This window comes from Panulirus ornatus, chromosome 21, assembly GCF_036320965.1.
Source record: "Panulirus ornatus isolate Po-2019 chromosome 21, ASM3632096v1, whole genome shotgun sequence".
NCBI classification, from domain to species: domain Eukaryota; kingdom Metazoa; phylum Arthropoda; class Malacostraca; order Decapoda; family Palinuridae; genus Panulirus; species Panulirus ornatus.
Genome location: NC_092244.1, coordinates 3,125,045 through 3,144,074, shown reverse-complemented (window position 1 = coordinate 3,144,074; position 19,030 = coordinate 3,125,045). Strand labels below are relative to the sequence as shown.

Genomic DNA, 19,030 nt, shown 5'->3' with positions numbered 1-19,030 from the left:
ATTGTGCGTAACATAAGTGAATGCTTAGAACATCTTGCTGGCCACAAAAAAAAAGAAAAAGAAATGTGATCATTGGATTAAAACAAATGATTATTGTTGAGTTTGTCAAAGTGTGATAAAGATTTGTTGAATGAATTAGATAAGTCATATAATGTGATATGAGTAAACTGAGGATTTTATTAATTCATGTTTTATAAAAACGCATTAAAGTTTAGCTTGGATTTTGTAATCCAAACCTGATTACAGCAAATGGGTGGGGTGAGGATGGGCAGGGGAGTGTTGGGGATAGGAAGGTGATGGTGGGATGGGAAGGGTATGTTGGGGATGGGCAAGGGATGGCGTGACATAGGGATTGGATGATCGACTCGAGACGGTACAGCGTTGCGGATGAGAAGGTATAGGGATGGGATGAGGGAGGTTGGGATGTAGGTTATCGCGGACTGTGGGATAGGGTATCGTGGGCAGGAGAGGAGGAACGAGGGAGCGTGTACAGGAGGGGAGGGTGAGCGTGGGCAGGGTGGTAGAGAGTGGGCATGTTGCAGGAGTATGGCGTGACCCACATGCGCCCGGAACGTGCCTCCCCGGCCTGCTGGAGGATCTTGTCCTGACTGACTGAGTCTTATCGTCCCAGCTACACACGTGCATTAGTTAAACCTCTGCTCCTAATCACATTTTTCCCCCTCACTTGGTGTCGTAAGCCTTACTGTACATGATGCCACTCACGGGCCCGCCAGCATCGCCACTCTTGCCCACAAAGGCTTTGAGTTTTGCTGGATTTTTACAATTTATTTATAACTGGAGGTAAACTGTGAATGTGGTTCATACGCGTAACGTAGCAACATAGTTGACCAATAAAGATTGATGATGGTAAGAGTAAGAACATACTATCACCCTTCTGTTTCCAGATCTAGTAATTGTCGGGCTATTAGTAAACTGATGGAGCCTGGAGATTAATCCATAATGGTGTTGAGGTAGAACCCGGCTCCTGGCCGTAATGAACTCAGCGGAGGAGGAGTTAAGGGCGCAGGGCCGTGCCGCCGGTAATGGCGTGATTGTCATGAGGCTGTAAGTATCGATCCGCGCGGGGGTGATGACGCTGGCCCACCCACTGCTGCAACCTCCACCTCGTCACCACCACAACTACCGCTCCACCACCGCTCCACCATATCATCACCACCACCACCACCCATCATGTCAGTACTAACGTTCATCGTGTGACCATCATGAGCACCATGTCACCACTACCACTTCATGATACACCACACACCATCACTATTTCCCACTGGCCACCTAACGTCATCACCCGATATATATATCCATTCACCACTTTACTACCTGACCATGTACCGCCGCCCCATCCATCACGCCACCATACACATCACCGCCTCCTGTCTCATCACGTATCGGATCATCGTGCATTGCTTCACCTCATACCTCACTTCTTGCTTCCTTACCACTACGTACCATACTACTTTATATATTAATTAGAGTATCGCTTAAGGAGCGGGCGCCCTAATCACCTGTGTGTGTGTGTGTGTGTGTGTGTGTGTGTGTGTGTGTGTGTGTGTGTGTGTGTGTGTGTTTGTCTAGATAGTTTGCACAAGTGTTTTTCGCTTCCACTTGGTGTGTTGTGACTCACCCCTTGGCTCCTACCCTGAAGGTCAAGGTCACACTTGGTGTTATGGTAGTTGTCGTGTCGGCTCCGTAGCTTTTGATCCATTGATGGGATGTCAGTCATCCATGCAGGTGTGGCCCACCACCAGACAAGTGTGTTGCAAAACTACCCTCGGGAAAGTAACCTGACCCACCTCCACGGTTACCATGTTTATTTTGCTAAATTGGTAGTCCACCTGTAGACGTTGTTCTGCTGCTCCCCTTATCATCAGCGGCCCAGTTGGGATCATGCTTTTATTCAAATGAATATTGCCGACCGACTGAGTATCCTATTCTGCCACACATAATTACACACATTCATGTATTAGTACTTTTGCAGGAAAATTTGCATACCTGAAATCTTCATATGATACATTTCTCACAGTTCATTTTTTTTTTTTATAAATGCACATACCACAAACGGATGTTAGCGTGCTCTATACTTTATAACTTTGCTGGGCTAGTAAACTTTAGAACACGTTCAGATTTTTAATTTTTTGAGAGTTCCCTGTGCTGTTTCTCTTTATATATGCTAGTGGTAAGGTTACAGACGAGAACACCTATCTTCACTTGTGTCTAACAGCATGGCACTGCTTCAGTGGATTTGATATCCACATTGGCCTCGTCTGCTATTCCAGCAGAGTGGTACGTCTGTTCCATGGGACTGGGCGTCCCTGTCCTCTTGCTAGCCTTCAGGCTTGCGGCTGGAGACTCCAGTTCTGCAGTATTGATTTCCAAAAAAGTGTGCATGGATGCGCTTGATCCACATAGTGTTGATGGAAAAGAGGTCAGAGTTGATATGTTGATGAAGTCATCGTAGTGTGCAAGTTAGGGATTAAACCTTGCAGTCATTTCATACACATTTTATCTGTCTATAGCGATTTCTTTGAACAAGTACACTTTTATTAAATCGATGTGGGCGATAATTGACACCTGGGAAGTGTCTGTGTATTGTTTGTTTTTGTTTCTGTATGGTGATATTAAAACACTACAGTATTACAGTCGGAGAAGAACCGGAAACTTTAAGCAGCGTCATCAGACCCCATGCGTCTCTCGTTTCAGAATTCCCTAAGCCCAGCCTACTATCATCACCGCAGATTCCAGTCCTTTTTTCGTGTTCCAAAACAGATTTTCTGATATCACGCTAATCAGATTTTTGACACTGAGCTTGTGTTAAAAGCTCTAACTGGTTTCTTCTTTTTTCGGTATTGGCTATATTTATTCGTTCCCCTACTGCACCAGCTTCCTATCCAACATCCTCATCCGCACTGGTCACTCTTGCCACTCATCACCCACTTTCTGATGCCTCCTTCCTCTCTATTAGCGAAGGCCCAAAATATAATGGTGACCATTCTCAGTACTTCAAGAATGAAGATGGCAACTTCCTGCGCATTGTGTGGGATTACCCGGGTTGAGAAGGATCTGCAGGCACGAGAGCTACAACCTTGAACTGTCTCGTTGGTATGGTGTCTTCCAGAAGGGTCGTGTCAGACACCCAGTTGCAAGGGTTGAGAAGAAACCCTGAGATGTCAGGGTAACGTCAAGGAAACATTTACTTCTATTCTGAAGCCTCCGCCACTTCTCGTATTACTACCGCTCTCCACTTCACAACCCACACCGTCACCAGTGAACGCCTGCCACACTAACGTTTACCAGCGTTTGCTTCTCCATCCCTTTCCTTGTTACCACCACCTTATCATTCAAAATATTGCCAACCACCCAGTTACCTTCTGCCGCTTACCACCCAATTACTGTCATCGTCATAAGTCACCATCCCATCACTCGTCGTCTCACCAACCGAGCACTTCATTCCCGACTTAATGACCATCTTTGCTTGCCATTAACATCATCTTACACTTCCCTGTCTGCCACCTACAACCCAATACACCATCCAAATATTCACCAGTCTCCATTTGCTTCAGCATTTCACACCGCCCATCCCGTAACCTGTTACCATCTCGGCGTCACCATTCACCTGGTCATCCCTTGGCAAGTTGGATATCACCATTTCGTATACAGGAAGCCCTTTACCACCTACCATGTCACAGCCACACGTCCTATCATCACAGCCTTTTTCTTGTGTCCGACAGGCGCCTTAACGCTCTCCAAATTACCATCCACATCACCATTCATACCCTCACCAGCTAAGTCGTTATCAACAATTTTCCTACCGCCACATCACCACCATAATATCGCCCCCATAACATTACCAGTTAGCCACCACCTCGTGTTAGATGCTCTTCTCTCTCTCTCTCTCTCTCTCTCTCTCTCCACAGCTCGGCCAGGGACTAAGCTAGAGTTGCTCCTCTGATGTCAGGCTGTTCAAAGCCGCGGCCCACAAACCTCCGTATCTTTCATGACCTAAGCAATCGAGTACATTGTAGATAGTTCTGTTTGCCCCTGAATGTCTCTGTGTAGTGTGTGATGTTTCTCAGTGAAAAACGAAGTATAGGCATGGATCATGTCAACCGTTGGGCCTCTGATGATGACGTGGTCTGTAATGGAGGTACATTTCACGTATTCCGTAATGGGGGAATATTAAGAGAATATATGCTAGACAGATATGAATTAGATAGAACTTCATCCTGTATGAGTTTTTGACATTTTATGCAGGCACTGAAAGTTTTATAGACGGCCCAGCAGGGAATTTCAAGAAACTACTGGACACTTGAATGTAAGTTGTACTCCGTAAGGCAGATTGTGGATTGCATCTGTCCTTAAAGTCTGTAGCGAAAGAAAACGTAACAAAATTATGAAGCAACAGAACAGCGGCTGGGATGATAGAGCCTCCAAGACAAATGTAAGTTATTCCTAAGTTATGCGACACCCTGAAGTGCCTGGAAATTCGGCATCTATTGTGGTTGAAATGACTGAAGGCAGCAACTATGAATTGCTTTTCGACAAAGTCGGTAGGGAATGGCACAGCGGCCTGTGCTTTTTTGAATGTTGTGTATAAGTGTGTGATATTAGCCGAGTGTGCGTGGTAGCTGGTGCTCAGTCATGTTATGTTAATGCTCTTCATCGGGGTAGAACTTGTACTTGGCTTCTCGTGAATTACTTAACTCATCTTGTGGCTGGGAATCCTTTTTCGACCATGAAACTGCATGTTATACATCGTTTCATCTTATAACTTCTTTACGTGTAACTAGAAACAGATACTTGTCATATGAGACCTCTTCATGGCTAGTTTAACATGGCGTACTTGAGGGTGTGAGAACCTTATCAGATCCGCGCTATATCCTGGTGGGTCGGTGTTGCCTGTCCTCAGTCGTTTGTTCGTTGGTGGTGTCATCTCTGATACACATGACTGATGCATTAACGTGACTGGTGCGAGAACAGAAGACACCTTCAGGTAAGCAGTCTTGTGTGAAACACTTACACCTGGTCTCGAAATCTGTTCACCACTATATTCCATTCGTGTGGCCATAAGTTACAAATGTAACTACACCATTTACCGAGGCTTAGTCTTACTCCCACGTCGGCTATCACTGCTGGCCAGACCTCCAGTTGAGCGATGACCGGGCGCTCTGTCACTGCTCTCAGGACAGAGTCGTAATGTAGTGAGGAATATCTGTATACACAACCTTGTGGCACTACAGATATATAACAGATACTCTGTTCATGTTTTTAAGGTGACATGTTCCTGTTGTTATATACATCGTGGCTGGTAAGAGCGCTTTGCACATTGTTCTTTGTGATTGACTTCCACAGTATTGTTTGTTGATGTAGGATTCAGGGGCAGGATGGTCAGCTGTACATAGATGACTACGGGTAGAGCATCGTTGTTACCTTCCTTTTGATTGCTCATCCTTTTGTGCCTTACCATTAGTTTGTAGTCATTATGATTCATTACTTATATGATATAAGAACTCTCCCTCACCGATGCACTCCGGCATTATGCTGACAGTATCTTCCCGCACGTCAATACGAAGTCGTTTCCGCCTGTTTTCCTTACGTGGTGGTTGATTGCCATGTAGATGTTTGACAGATAATGTAACTGTCAACTTCGTCAACCTCAGCTCCTCCGATGGTTTGCCTGCTAGACAGTGTGACGCCCCCCATTTCACAGCGACGAATTCACATTACCTGCGAGAAAGAATCAATTTGTAATTAATCTCCAACTGTGTGGCAAGTAGTGTTATTATACCTTGGGTTGTACGCTTTACTAACTTAGCACCGCTTCCTCGTTGCTACCATGTTTGGCTTATGACGATTATCCGACAAAGAAGAAATATCATCCTCAGTTTCACTTTGGTAATGGATCAGGACCTACAGAAGAAGTGTATTGCAAGGCCAGCTGTGATATTGCGAGCACCCGGGTAGAAGATAGACTGGGGGAATAATAGACTTCCGTAAGTTAACCTTGCGGCATTTCAGGAGAAGGAGCGTGACTGATTATTATCACAGCCTTTCGTCCCCACATTTTTAGTTGTCTGATGCTTCACCTTATGGTTATGATGAACAATAATGGATTCATTTTCTATACTGAGGATCTCCGGCAGACAGTTGATTAATAAGCACATAGATTTATAGGAAATTAGATAACCTTCTCACCATAAAGTTGTGGAAATAACTGGTAACTGCAGTGTTTAAGGAAGATGCCAGGAATATGACAACAGATTTTTGATGTAGACGAAACCAGTTAGAAGACTTAGGCAGACGTTGCGCTCTGGATTCTCAGCTGCAGGTGACACGTTAGGCAAGAGTGACACCTAAAAGACCGGAGTGGTATACTGATTCGTCACAAGATTAAATCTAAAGTAGTATATATGAATACCAGAGTGGAACAAGTTTTAACATTAATGTCCAAGGGTCGTTTACCTGCCGCACCGTTTAGTAAAACGTCTAGATTCATTGGACAAGCTAACGTTCCTAGATGTGCATTAATTAGAAGGTAGACACGAGACTCATCTTGTAAATATACATGAAAAACTTATTAAAGTGAATGTAGAGATCATTCCCTCGGGGATGACAGGAGAGTGCATTACGTACGGTGCTTCTCCTGTAGAGACAAGAATGTTTTAGTAAACAGGAAAATTAGCAAAGTGTTTCTTCAGCCTACTATCGGCAGATGTAAGGAACGCAACGGGAAATAAGCAAAACTGGACACCTTCCCTCGACCAGTTCAAGAAGGTCGCTTAACATTTAATGATTTATGAGACCTGCAGCAACAAACAGCCTGGAAGACCAGACCTTCACCATGGAAGGTTGGTGGGTATATGAGTTGCAGAGGCAGAAAATAACCAGAAACAGCGTACACATGAGTGAACTGAAATAAGATTTGTTTCAGGAAGATATGATAAATAGGAAATTAAATGTAAGAAAATAGTAGTAGTAGAAAACTTAGGTTATTATTGTGATGTATTCTTAATTTCGTTTTAAGTTTGTATATGATCACTGGAAGAGGTGGTTGAATCACATCTTTTATATGAAAGGTTTTTGTTTACTGGAAATATGTACTGCTAGCCATTCATGATGCATGACACAGATACAGAAAAATATGACAGTAGTGAGAAAGAAACCTTAATGTATTACTACCAATACTTTAATGAATCATAATAGACTTGAAAAATGAATTTTAAGGACACTGTAGATGCTAAAGGTGATGACATGGTATAACACACACACACACACACACACACACACACACACACACACACACACACTGGTGGAATTGGCGTTAGTGATGGTGGCTGAGTGAACCTACACTACAGTGGCTATCAAGTCCCTCAGTGGCCCAAGTTGTCATTTCTTTCTTCCTCACACAGGGTTAACATGCGGTCCAGAAGCACACGTTGTCTTCATTCTACACTTACTCGTCAACATAAAGCTCACTTGCTTCTATATCTGTATATAACTATAAATTTTCCTTCGGTTTACCCCAGAGATGGGGGGCCTTAAGAGCGTAGAAATCTCTCCCCGTACTGCACAAATAGGTGATTATAATTAGGTAATTTTTCACAGGTGATAACACGGGCACCAGCATCAGGTGCTCAGGATGCGGGGTCTGCCACCGCTTGCTCATGTTCCTTGTCAGTGTAGGTTGTGGAAACATAGAGGAGGTGGCAGCAGAGACAATGGTACAGTGACATAAGACTGTCTCGTGCTATTGTGTGCGATACAGTACATGATGAGGCTGGGGGGGGGGGGGGTACTGCTGCTGGCCTCATGGTACGGGACAGTAGTAGAGATCTAAGTGTGCAAGTATACTAGTGATGCCTCTCGGGTATAAGAAGCAACTCGTTCTGGAAAGTAGAGTTGATAATGTTTGCTGTATGGTAAAGCTTTTAGTATGATATGTTACATGAGACTGCAGTTTGCATGATCAGTTATGATTATGATAATCCGTACAGGATAATGTGTACTAATGCTAGTAAATTGATATACTCCATGGTAATGCATGGAGTTAGTTTATATATGAGAATTCATGTAGAGCGATCTGTGTTATGATGATCCATGATCCTGTTGTATGTTCCTGTGCTTGGTGCTCTTTCTTTCATTGGCTTGTGATATGATCTTTTCAGCCTCTGCATCTTTTCGGTGTAGGGTAGAGAAGGGTGGTCGGTCGTATCTTCATGTGTAAGCACACCCGTAAGTTAGGTTATTCCTGCGCATGTGTCTGCAAAGGTCAAGTTGTCCTTCGATGTAGATTTCGACCTGTCCATGTCACATAGTAAGCTGGGCGGTGTAAGGTGAAGTATTATCCTTCACTAAGTGATACCCTGCACATTTTTGAGTGTTGGAAGCATCAACTTTTTATCAAGACGGTCACTACCTTTGGTACCAGAAAATATCGCATTTCCGTAAGTGTTAAGCTCTCTATTGTCCTCACGGAGGCTCCGCCAAACCTCCCAGACCGGCACGTACTGTAACCACTTCACGATATCCATGTACTTAGGATCTAGTGTGTTTTTATCCCTTCTCTTCCTTGTTCTTTCTCCTAGTTCCTATACTGTCTATGCTTCTTCCCAGATATCAAACTTCTCTGTGTCTGGTGTTTGCCGCGTCTTCACTTTGTTGGTCTGTGATTTTGGCTTGTAATTGAGCCCATGATTATAATGTCATTATCACTCTCTTTACTCACAATATTTACTCTGTCGTCCTCTTCTGCAGTACTATTTATTGTGAGTCCACTTATGCATCATCTCATATGTTACAGGAGGTTGCGCGATGTTGGCATCCAGCACAGGTTTTCAGGGAGAGACTCATTTAGAGATGTATTTGTTTTAGACTGTGTAGGACGTGTTATGTGTTATGCTGGATGTTCAGGAGTTATTACTTGTATGTGTTGCCGTCCACGCTTTTGTTCAGTGACAGTCACCTGCCTCTCTTGCTAACATCTGTCTCTGCGTGCGGTCCTGTTCTCTAGTTCCGCGTGTGTGTTACCGACACATACACACGCTCTTGGACACCTTGTGTACGCAGTGTATCGAAAGAACAACTTGTTTGATAACGTTCATGCGTGCTTGAGTCATGACTTTACAAGTGCATGAGTTCTTGCTCAAATATGTACTCGTGACTAGCGTAAAGTGTGTATGATGATAGTTGTCTTCATGCTCACGAGACGATGATAGCTGGTAAGTATTTATGAAATTACTAAGATTGAAATTGACCAACTAAACTCGGTGAATGATGATCCCTGCCGTAATTTTAAGCCAGTCGTGTTATAAAAGAAAGGCGTGTGGGAGAGTGATCAGGATAGTTCTCTGTCTTAACATCTAATTCACATCACTGACATTTATCCTTTCCTTTTTTAACGACTTCAGTGCTTTCTGAAGTTGTGGGTAAAGAGTAGATCAAGAGAACTGTAGTGGTTGTTTTGCTGACTCGTAAGCACCAGTGGGTCAGACGTTTTCTGACTAATTTTTCTTCGATATTTATTTTCCTTGCGCCACCTATGGGCTTCACTGAGGCAGGCTGGGGTCGGGGCGCGGAGCCCCTTGATCTGTTGGGTCAACATGATTGTTATGACTGCTGTACCTCTACACTTGGCCTAGACTTCGAAATAGCGATGGGAATGAGCTCTTCTGCTACCCCGGTGGACTAAGTGCAATGAATTTGTTTTGTATGAATCTTGATTATCCAAGTCATTTACATTATTTTGTCAGGCCATTTCTCTGTTGAAAGTTAGCCAGAAAAGGCGGCTGAAATCGCAGACGTTGTAAACATTTATAGAACTCTGGCTGCCTGCGTTGCCATAATGATAATTGAGAATTGATAGAATTATTGCGGTCAGCTCAAGAATACTGTGCGTCAGTGTAAGTTAGAAATATAGTATATATTCTGACGGCAAGATATCCTCATGTCACGTCTGAGAAGTCATCTCAGACCGATGAGAGAGAGAGAGAGAGAGAGAGAGAGAGAGAGAGAGAGAGAGAGAGAGAGAGAGAGAGAGAGAGAGAGAGGTGTTTGTTCAGATGGACTTGGAAAGCCAAGTGGAAACCTGCTGGCCACACACCTGCTACCTGAAGCTGGCGAATTATATTCATCCTCTGGCGTTTAGAATTACTCTCTTAAGGAAGTCTAGTTTGTTCAGTCGAGGTCTGCTAGTTATGTATTCCAATTGAGATCTCTTACGATGGGAGAAGTGGACGTTCTAGGTTTCTCATATCTAAGGAATCATGCTAATAAATATTTTTTGTGGATCATGAATGTTGTCGGTGAGACTCAGATGGATTTGGAATAATATTAGAAAAGCCTTTGGATGGATCAGGAATTTTGCTCTGGAAACCCCTGGGTGGATTTGGTATAGATGGTTCCTTAGGTGGAGAAGGAAACTTGCTTATGAAGCTGTAGGTTGGGTCGGCAATGTTCGTGTTGGGTCACTTGGATGGGTTAGAAATCTTGCCCCTGGCAGGAGCTGGTAGAACTCGAGACGATTCATATATATACCAAGGAAAAGGAGATCAGAATAAGTATCACGACGGCCTGTATTATATCAACCAGAGAAATCTGTGATATTAAACGAAACCTGAGGAACTTCTTCCGACCAGTGAATTTTGAATAAAGAAAAAGCTGTTCGTAAAATAAATAAACCAACTGTACGTTGATACATTTGTTGTAGCTAGAACCCCAGGTGCAGGGTAAACATGAACGCTGTGTGCACACGGTAAGGATCTTTGACTCTCATGATATCACCATGCTAAAGATAGGAGCAAGGCTGACGAGCCGCTAGGAGTCGACGTTTAGTAGTGCAATCAGGAACCTAAAGACCAATTCCATATATGGACGGGACGTACTCTCAGAGGCGCACATCCCCTGTGACCATCACTCCCGTGGAGTTAAAAGAACAATTGAAATCATGTTACATTTTTTTTTTTTTTTAGCAGGACCGAACACTTGGAGCTCCGTCTTCATAGAAAAGTAACTTTCTCAAGCCTTTATGAGTCTTTGGAGTAAAAGTTTGGACGGTGGTAACTTTCAGATAATCTGAGAGCCACAGACATTGTCCCTCACCACCACATAGGAAGCGATGCATCGCTTGAAACACAGTGATTCGGAACAGTACTTTGTTGCCCCGCCTTCCCTCGTACTTCCCGTCGACTAGTTTCCCAGTAAGCTTGTAAACATGTAACTGTGACACAAAAAACCTCAAGTACGTTGAAACCGAGACACAGAAAAACTTCAGTAGGATATCACCTCAGTATTTCAGTACCGTTGGAAGTTTATGGTGTACAGCGGAGAAGGTTTTGAAGTGTTATTTAGTTAAAAGACTGAAGAAAGTGGGGTAGGGACCTCGCGCTGTACGCAAGAGGACGTCCCTGTAACGCTAGAGAAGAGCGAAGAAGATGTGGGAATAATCATGAAGATGACCATCGTCAGTGAGTAGAGCAAGGCAGTCATACCCTGATGGGTCGGGGATTTCAAACCTTTTAAACATCATCCAAGAGAGTGGCGAAGTACCTAAACCTGGAATTGTTCAGACATCTTTCACCACACACATTGACGTAATGAAAGACCCAGTTCATTCTTGTAGCTGAAATTCTCAGACCTATATTGTGAAGCTGGCGCCACGGTACATCATATTGTACGCCATGAAAATCGTGGAAGATGTGGACCCAAGTCCTGATGGTGTAATAGGCCTGACACACCGTGTACGGCAGACCCACTGAAAACTGAGGTTCACATGTGCTTCGCAAGTGTTAACATACGGAGACTCGAGACTTGTCTTTCCTGCAGCCAAGATCCGGCCTCCATGGGCTTCCCCTCTACCTACAGCCAAGAAAGAACAGGATTAGTAGAGCCGTCAACACATTGTCACACTACCCGGGCCCTTGTTTATTTAATGATTTCACATAGATTTGATGATAACAATATTTACTGTAATACTGCCAGAGAGGATGAAACAAGATATGTCTTGAACCTTCCAAAGTGTACATAGTCGGGGCAAGATTAAAATTATTGAAAAAACTATAAATTCGGGTTTTATGACCTTTACGTAATGACGTTTTACATATTAGAACTCGTGCGAAAACTAGAATCGAAAAGTAGATAAATTAACAGTTTCATGTTTGGACGTATGAGACCAAGGGACATCGATGCTAAGTTCTAAGTCTATCGGCTGGTGAATAAAGGGACGGCGTCCATTTGTAATTATGAAGTGAATAGAGAAAATTAACGAAAACAATATCTTCTTCCGGGTCCGGTAGGGTGGGGAGTTAATTGGAATTTCGTATCTGCGTGTCAACACGTGTCAATAGTGATAAAAGTTTGCATAAAGCGCACCCTTACCGGCAGAGTAACAGGCGTTCCTTTGCACCATTGAAGCCTATATGACATAAACATTTGGTGTTTGTTGTAAAGTATACAGTGGGTGGAGTGTAGTGGTAAAGCCATTAGTGTCAGTTGCATGTTGGCTGCCACGTCCGTCACATCACTTGCTAACGTGACTCACCATACTGGCAAAAACTGGCCTCCTGTCACGTCATTTTTATGTTGACTTGCACCAAGTTGTTTCTCTCTCTCTCTCTCTCTCTCTCTCTCTCTCTCTCTCTCTCTCTCTCTCTCTCTCTCTCTCTCTCTCTCTCTCTCTCTCTCTCTCATTTTTCTTTGTTTTTACCCTTTCACTTATTTGTCTGTATATTGTGGGTGCTTTTTGGATGACGTAAAGATCAGGGTCATTGGTACAGCACCAGGCATGTATGAGTTAGAATCAGTATCATATAATGTTTGATGAACAGAATCCTTGACTGACCATTCCATTACTGATCTTCAGTCAACTTGTCACGTGTGATTTCGATCCTTGGCCAGATAGCAGACGTATTCAGTATGGTAGCGTCATAGTGCTGCAACGAGTGCACTACGAGACGTGGCCACGGAACCCGCCAGCCAGCCAGTCGTAATGCATTCTCACAGCCACACTGGACGTTATCGTCTTGTTTGGAAGGTAGAGGTTGAACGCCCAGCTTTCCACCGTTTCTTTTCCTAGATGTGATGATACTGTAAGAACTTATGTTCCTACACATTATTATGATGAAAGTGGAATGTGTACTTACTAGGAAGGAACATGTTCCGTTATTAAAGTATTTGTATTAAGGTCATCGTATAAAGGAAAGGGTTTAAGTGAAGTTGTCATCTTAAAACCAAAAATTCGAGACAATGTTGAGTTTATCATTTTTTTTTTTGAGATATATTATCAACCCAAGTTTGTTCTGTAAATAATTTGTTAATGGTAAAGTTTATGACTAAAGAAGTAGATTTATGTATACGGGAGTATATTGACACTGTACACCAGAGTACACCTGGGTCAGGCACCATGAAGAAGTCCTGTTTTTCTGTGTCAGTATTTTCTCTAATGACGTCACAAACTTCACAAGTCTGGTCACTGTGGTATGGCATCACTTGATCCTGCTGCTGTCACGGCTGCTCCACCTGCTGCTGTCACGGCTGCCTTTTCTTCTGCTGTTGTGGCTGCTGCAGCATCCACAGAATGATGAAACACCAGCGAGGCCAGCACATCTAGGGTGGCTCGCGCTTGAAGCCTTTAAGAAGTGGCATAAGTAAATAGATTTCATGATTTAAGTGGAAGTCATGACCTTGCAACCGATACTAGGGATAGAGTGTCACGTGGCATCTGTGTGGCACATGTGAACACGTGTGTATCATTATTAATACATGTGTGACGTGTAGAACGACTTGCTACCGTTCTTCCCCATGTCCCCCGCCCGGACCTCCCTCCTCCCACACCACCTTTGACATTCTCCCATTGTAAAGGAAGATAGTCTCTCCGGAGTGGTATTTTGGGCCCAGTTGTAACACAGACTGACGGGGGAAATTAAAGGGCGCCAGCGAGTCGACCTGGTGGCGGCGATGCTGGTCTTGGCTACGGCAGGACGAGGAGCAGGAAGTGCTCATACGAACGGCCTCCCAGGTCAGAGCCTCTCGCTCGCTCGCTCTCTCGCTCTCCAGCCTATTTTTAGCCTTTGCCCAGGATCTCCCGTGGGAGGTCGGGTTGAGGGTGCTTACACTTACAGTGTCATCCCCGTTATTTTTTTTTCAATTTGGTACACACAGTTATTCAATATTCAGTGTATTTTTTGATAATTAGCACATTGATATTTTCTATCTTTCCAGGTGAGTGTGAAGGGTGTTGTGATTCGTTACGTGGCAGGTAATGTGTTGATACTTACATTAGAGTAAACAATTGAATGCATAAGTCCATTGTAGTTGAGCTGCTGAACCCCTGGTAAAAGGACTGACGTACACTTAATTTCATATTTTTTGGAATGTATATTTTTCTTTCATGAGACCCATGATACATCACGTGATACAGAAATGTGCGGTGGAATTTTATAGTGAGTTATCGGTGTGGGTGTTTTGCTACATGAGAGGGTGGGGTAGTGTGGCAGGGAGAGTGATAGTGTTGGTATCTTATCGTAGTGATCAGCCTTCCTCCCGCCCACCACCCTCCTGCCTGCCTCACTCCTGCCTACCCGGCCCTCATCTTGACCGGCGACTCTCACCAGGGAACGACTTTCCCGCTCTGTAATAATGGTGGGTTTATGATGCTCATCAGAGATAATTAATGTTAAAACGTTACCACAAAGTCATTCTAATTGTTCATGCCGCTTCCGTCCGGGAATGTTTTAGGAATGTGTTACGTTTTAATGCCAGGTGTCCAAGGGCGTATTGGGGTCCAGCCCGCATGGGTTCGAATCCTGGTAGCTGGTCATCTTCCTTACAGGGCTGGTCGATCAATTGGGTACTTGGCTTAAGGTTGGGATATATATATATATATATATATATATATATATATATATATATATATATATATATATATATATATATATATATAGGAGAGAGAGAGAGAGAGAGAGAGAGAGAGAGAGAGAGAGAGAGAGAGAGAGAGAGAGAGAGAGAGAGAGAGAATGTCATTGGGCTCTGCCTGGAGGAGGTTATACCGCGTGTGAAAGGAATCTTTGAGGAGCCTTTATCATTGGCATTACTGTCTCGTCAAAGAACTCACTATAAAGAAATCCACATTCACCTGCTACTGGAAGCAGCGCAGCCTTCAGAAAGAGGTTCCTGGGTATGACCACGATGCTTTCATAGAAATTAAGCTTGGAGTTATTATGAATAAAATGGTGACATATATGTATATATATATATATATATATATATATATATATATATATATATATATATATATATATATATATATATATATATAGGGTTGTTGGAGTCTATAACGTCGTAAATGTCACAACAGTAGCCTTGTTCAGTAAGGCTAGATGATTATTTCTATTTATTAATCTAATAACCAGATAGATGTCAATAATTACGGCTCCTGCAGGTAGCCTTGTTCCATTACAGTGCGTTCTCTCTCTCTCTCTCTCTCTCTCTCTCTCTCTCTCTCTCTCTCTCTCTCTCTCTCTCTCTCAGATTGAAAACAGTATCAGGAAGTTGTCATTACGGGAGGAGAGAATGTAATAATGGTAGTGTTTGGTTTTTTTTTTATGTGTTGAAGAAAATTATCTCACGCATATCTGTCCGGGGGAGAGACGAAGGTCTGGGATTGAAGAGTTTGGGGGTTAGATGGAAAGGATTGTTTTTGATTGGTTGGCGGACAGAGAGTTGAGAGGTAGTGCATTACTGACAGTGCTGAGGATAGATTATGTTTGAATACAGAATAGCTTCAAGGTTATGACGTCACTGTGTTGGTAAGCACGTTAGGTTAACTCGTGGAACGTGATGGCACGACCCATGACCATGATGGTACGACCCTTGAACATGATGGTACGACCCTTGAACATGATGGCACGACCCTTGACCATGATGGTAAGACCCATGAACATGATGGTACGACCCTTGAACATGATGGTACGACCCTTGAACATGATGGCACGACCCATGACCATGATGGTACGACCCTTGAACATGATGGTACGACCCTTGAACATGATGGTACGACCCTTGAACATGATGGCACGACCCATGACCATGATGGTACGACCCTTGAACATGATGGTAAGACCCATGAACATGATGGTACGACCCTTGAACATGATGGTAAGACCCATGAACATGATGGTACGACCCTTGAACATGATGGCACGGCCGTTGAACATGATGGCACGACCCTTGACCATGATAGTACGACCCTTGAACATGATGGTACAACATGAGGTTTCGACCCTTGGCTATGTTGGCGTGACCTTCAATCTGACCAGCGAGGGTCAGGGGAGAGCTACCGGCCATCATACCCCTAGCCATGCTCGTAGTTGGCTTTAAGAAGCATGAGTCGGTGTCCACTCAACTGTAGCAAACATTATAAGAACGATGAGTGTGGGTGATTTTCTATGACTAGTTTCATCTGCCACTCACATAACAGATGTTAACTTTACCTCATGGAATTTTAGGGAAGTTATGCGCATTAAACTTCTGCATTCCATTTAGCCCAGTGGAGCTTCTCTTTTATTAAAAGAGGCAAAAGAACTCTGGCAGAGACCTTGAAGAGTACCTGGAGACTTTGCTAGTTCGCAAAATTTAAAAACTGCAGATGTTTTATTTCGGAAAGGGAATATGTTTATGTGTCTGTCTGTGTTTGCACGTGAGCATAGGAGTGCGTGATGGGTACAGATAGCTATAGTCCACGAATTATGCGGCGCAGTGTGACAGCAGAGTGTGCAATCTATAAGGCTGATTAACTAATGGAACGTGAAACGCGTATAAAGGGCACTGAAGAAGAAAATGGTCTAGGGCAGTATTAGCGGGGAGAGCGTTGGTGTAACGTAGGAGCAGGGTTCGTGGGTGGATGAGGGGAACGTATACGAGAGCAGAGTCCGTGGGTGGATGAGGGGAACGTATACGAGAGCAGGGTTCGTGGGTGGATGAGGGGAACGTATACGAGAGCAGGGTTCGTGGGTGGATGAGGGGAACGTATACGAGAGCAGAGTTCGTGGGTGGATGAGGGGAACGTATAAGAGGGCAGAGTCCGTGGGTGGATGAAGGTTATATGAGAGAAGGGTCCGTAGATTATGTGACAGAATGGAGAAGGGAGGGTGTTAACGTTCCCCACTGGAGAGGAGGCTGAGGGAAGTAGCCACCTTCGCTGGTGGAGGGAAGGGGTACCCCTCCACGAGGGTTGGGAGTTTGAGGGAAGATAACCACACCAAAATGGAGGACAGTGTCACCACTGGAGATCAGTTGGGTAGAGAGAGAAGATTTGTCTCTGTTTATGTGGTGTCAGGCCTGAGTACAACGAGGAAACCAAGCAAAATCAGATAACAGGGCAAACATTTTTTGAAACCAAAGACTGAGAATATTCAAATGACTTGATGCATAGATTATGGAGATTAAGGGAAATAAAGAGGGAAGAGAGAAGGGAATAGATAGATTGCACAGTATAGAATAAGTATATAACAGACGAGAACACAATGCAGTGTAATAAATAATAAGATATACATACAGAGAGGGACCGATGTAAAGGCCAAGCCTCGGTATACAACAACAAACCAGCCAATCTGTGGGTGAGAAGGGGAGGGTGTCATGGTGTGGGGACACGGGTGAGGGTGGTAGTCACTGTACATTGGTAGTCACTGTACAGGTGGTATTCACTTTCCAAGGGAGTAACCAGTGTAATGGAAAGGGAGGGGAGGTAGGATAGGGTTGGAAGAGGAAGTGCTGTTTTGTGCCAGGATAAATGAGGAAAAGGAAATTTATTGATGGAGGGGAAGATGAAGAGAATGAGACTAATGGATTGGGTAGGATAGTGGTGTTGAGGGGAGGGATGGGAGGCGAAATTGGTGCCTAGGTGTCGATGATGGGCAGTGCCACAGGGCGGCTACTAGTGAAAGTGTGGATGAAGGGTTGGTGAGGGCCATCACTGTGATGGCCATCCTGGGAGTGGTGGCCATGGAGTCACACTGAGAGCTCCTCCATCTAGCTTCCCTATTTTCCTTGCTGTACCATCACACATATTGCTATGTCGAGCGTTTCAATGTAACTAAGGCGCCAGAAATACATATTCAAGGAACTACTCACCTACTGCAATAAGCCTGCCCCATACAGCTGTGCGCTGTGTTACTCTGTTATGTATCACTACCCTCCATTACTTACCTCTTGTGTCTCTACCACCCGGGAGAGAGAGAGAGAGAGAGAGAGAGAGAGAGAGAGAGAGAGAGAGAGAGAGAGAGAGAGAGAGAGAGAGAGAGAGAGGACTTCAAAACACACAAGTAAATAACGTTTTCGTTCGGGACAAGAAGTTTCATGTTTACAGTACGACAGTTGCGTTCATATGTCCTTATCTCAAGGTGTAACTATTTTCCGGTATCTTATAAGTTACTGGAGACAGGCTTAACATGTCACGCTAGAGCAGTCTGCCAGCGGATATTTTATTGATCAAAAGTGAGGAATGGAAAGTGCGAGGAGGATGCACTTAGCTGATTAGATGAGAATGTTTTGAGGTTAATGTCGGGGGACTCTAGTGTGTTGCGTAACATTCTTGTTTATGTTGAGAGCGCTCGGTTTCCATCCGTGGGAGGGAACCAGCCTTCACCATGTTAGCGACTGGCCTCAGCCTTATGGCAACGACCTTACGACCCTTCAACACGACGGTACTACTCTGTGATATGATGGTGTGAACCTCGCCCTGACCGTTAAGGGTCGTGCCGTCGTACTGATGGATCTAATGGCTGTGCTGAAGCCTCGTATGGTCGTGATCAACTGGTTAACATGTGGGGGTCAGTCGTGACGATGGTGCTCTCAAGGGTGACTCTGCAAAGTCCTGCTGGGGAACATCGTCGTTGTCTCACTCGTGGTAGAGGCTGTATATGTTCCTAGCAGTGAGGAACTGCATTCACGGTGAGGAAAGTTTGATACAGGAAGGAGATAAAGGATTTTGTTGTCAGTATTACAGTACTAACCAACAGTGTCTTGA

The 19,030-nt window shown here is 44.1% G+C and overlaps 1 protein-coding gene across 10 annotated transcripts in view; it reads left to right on the top strand.

The window, feature by feature from the left end:
* Positions 1–19,030, top strand: part of Nca (neurocalcin homolog) — a 716,194-nt gene that overhangs the window by 79,746 nt on the left and 617,418 nt on the right. The gene's annotated exons all lie outside the window — the stretch shown is intronic.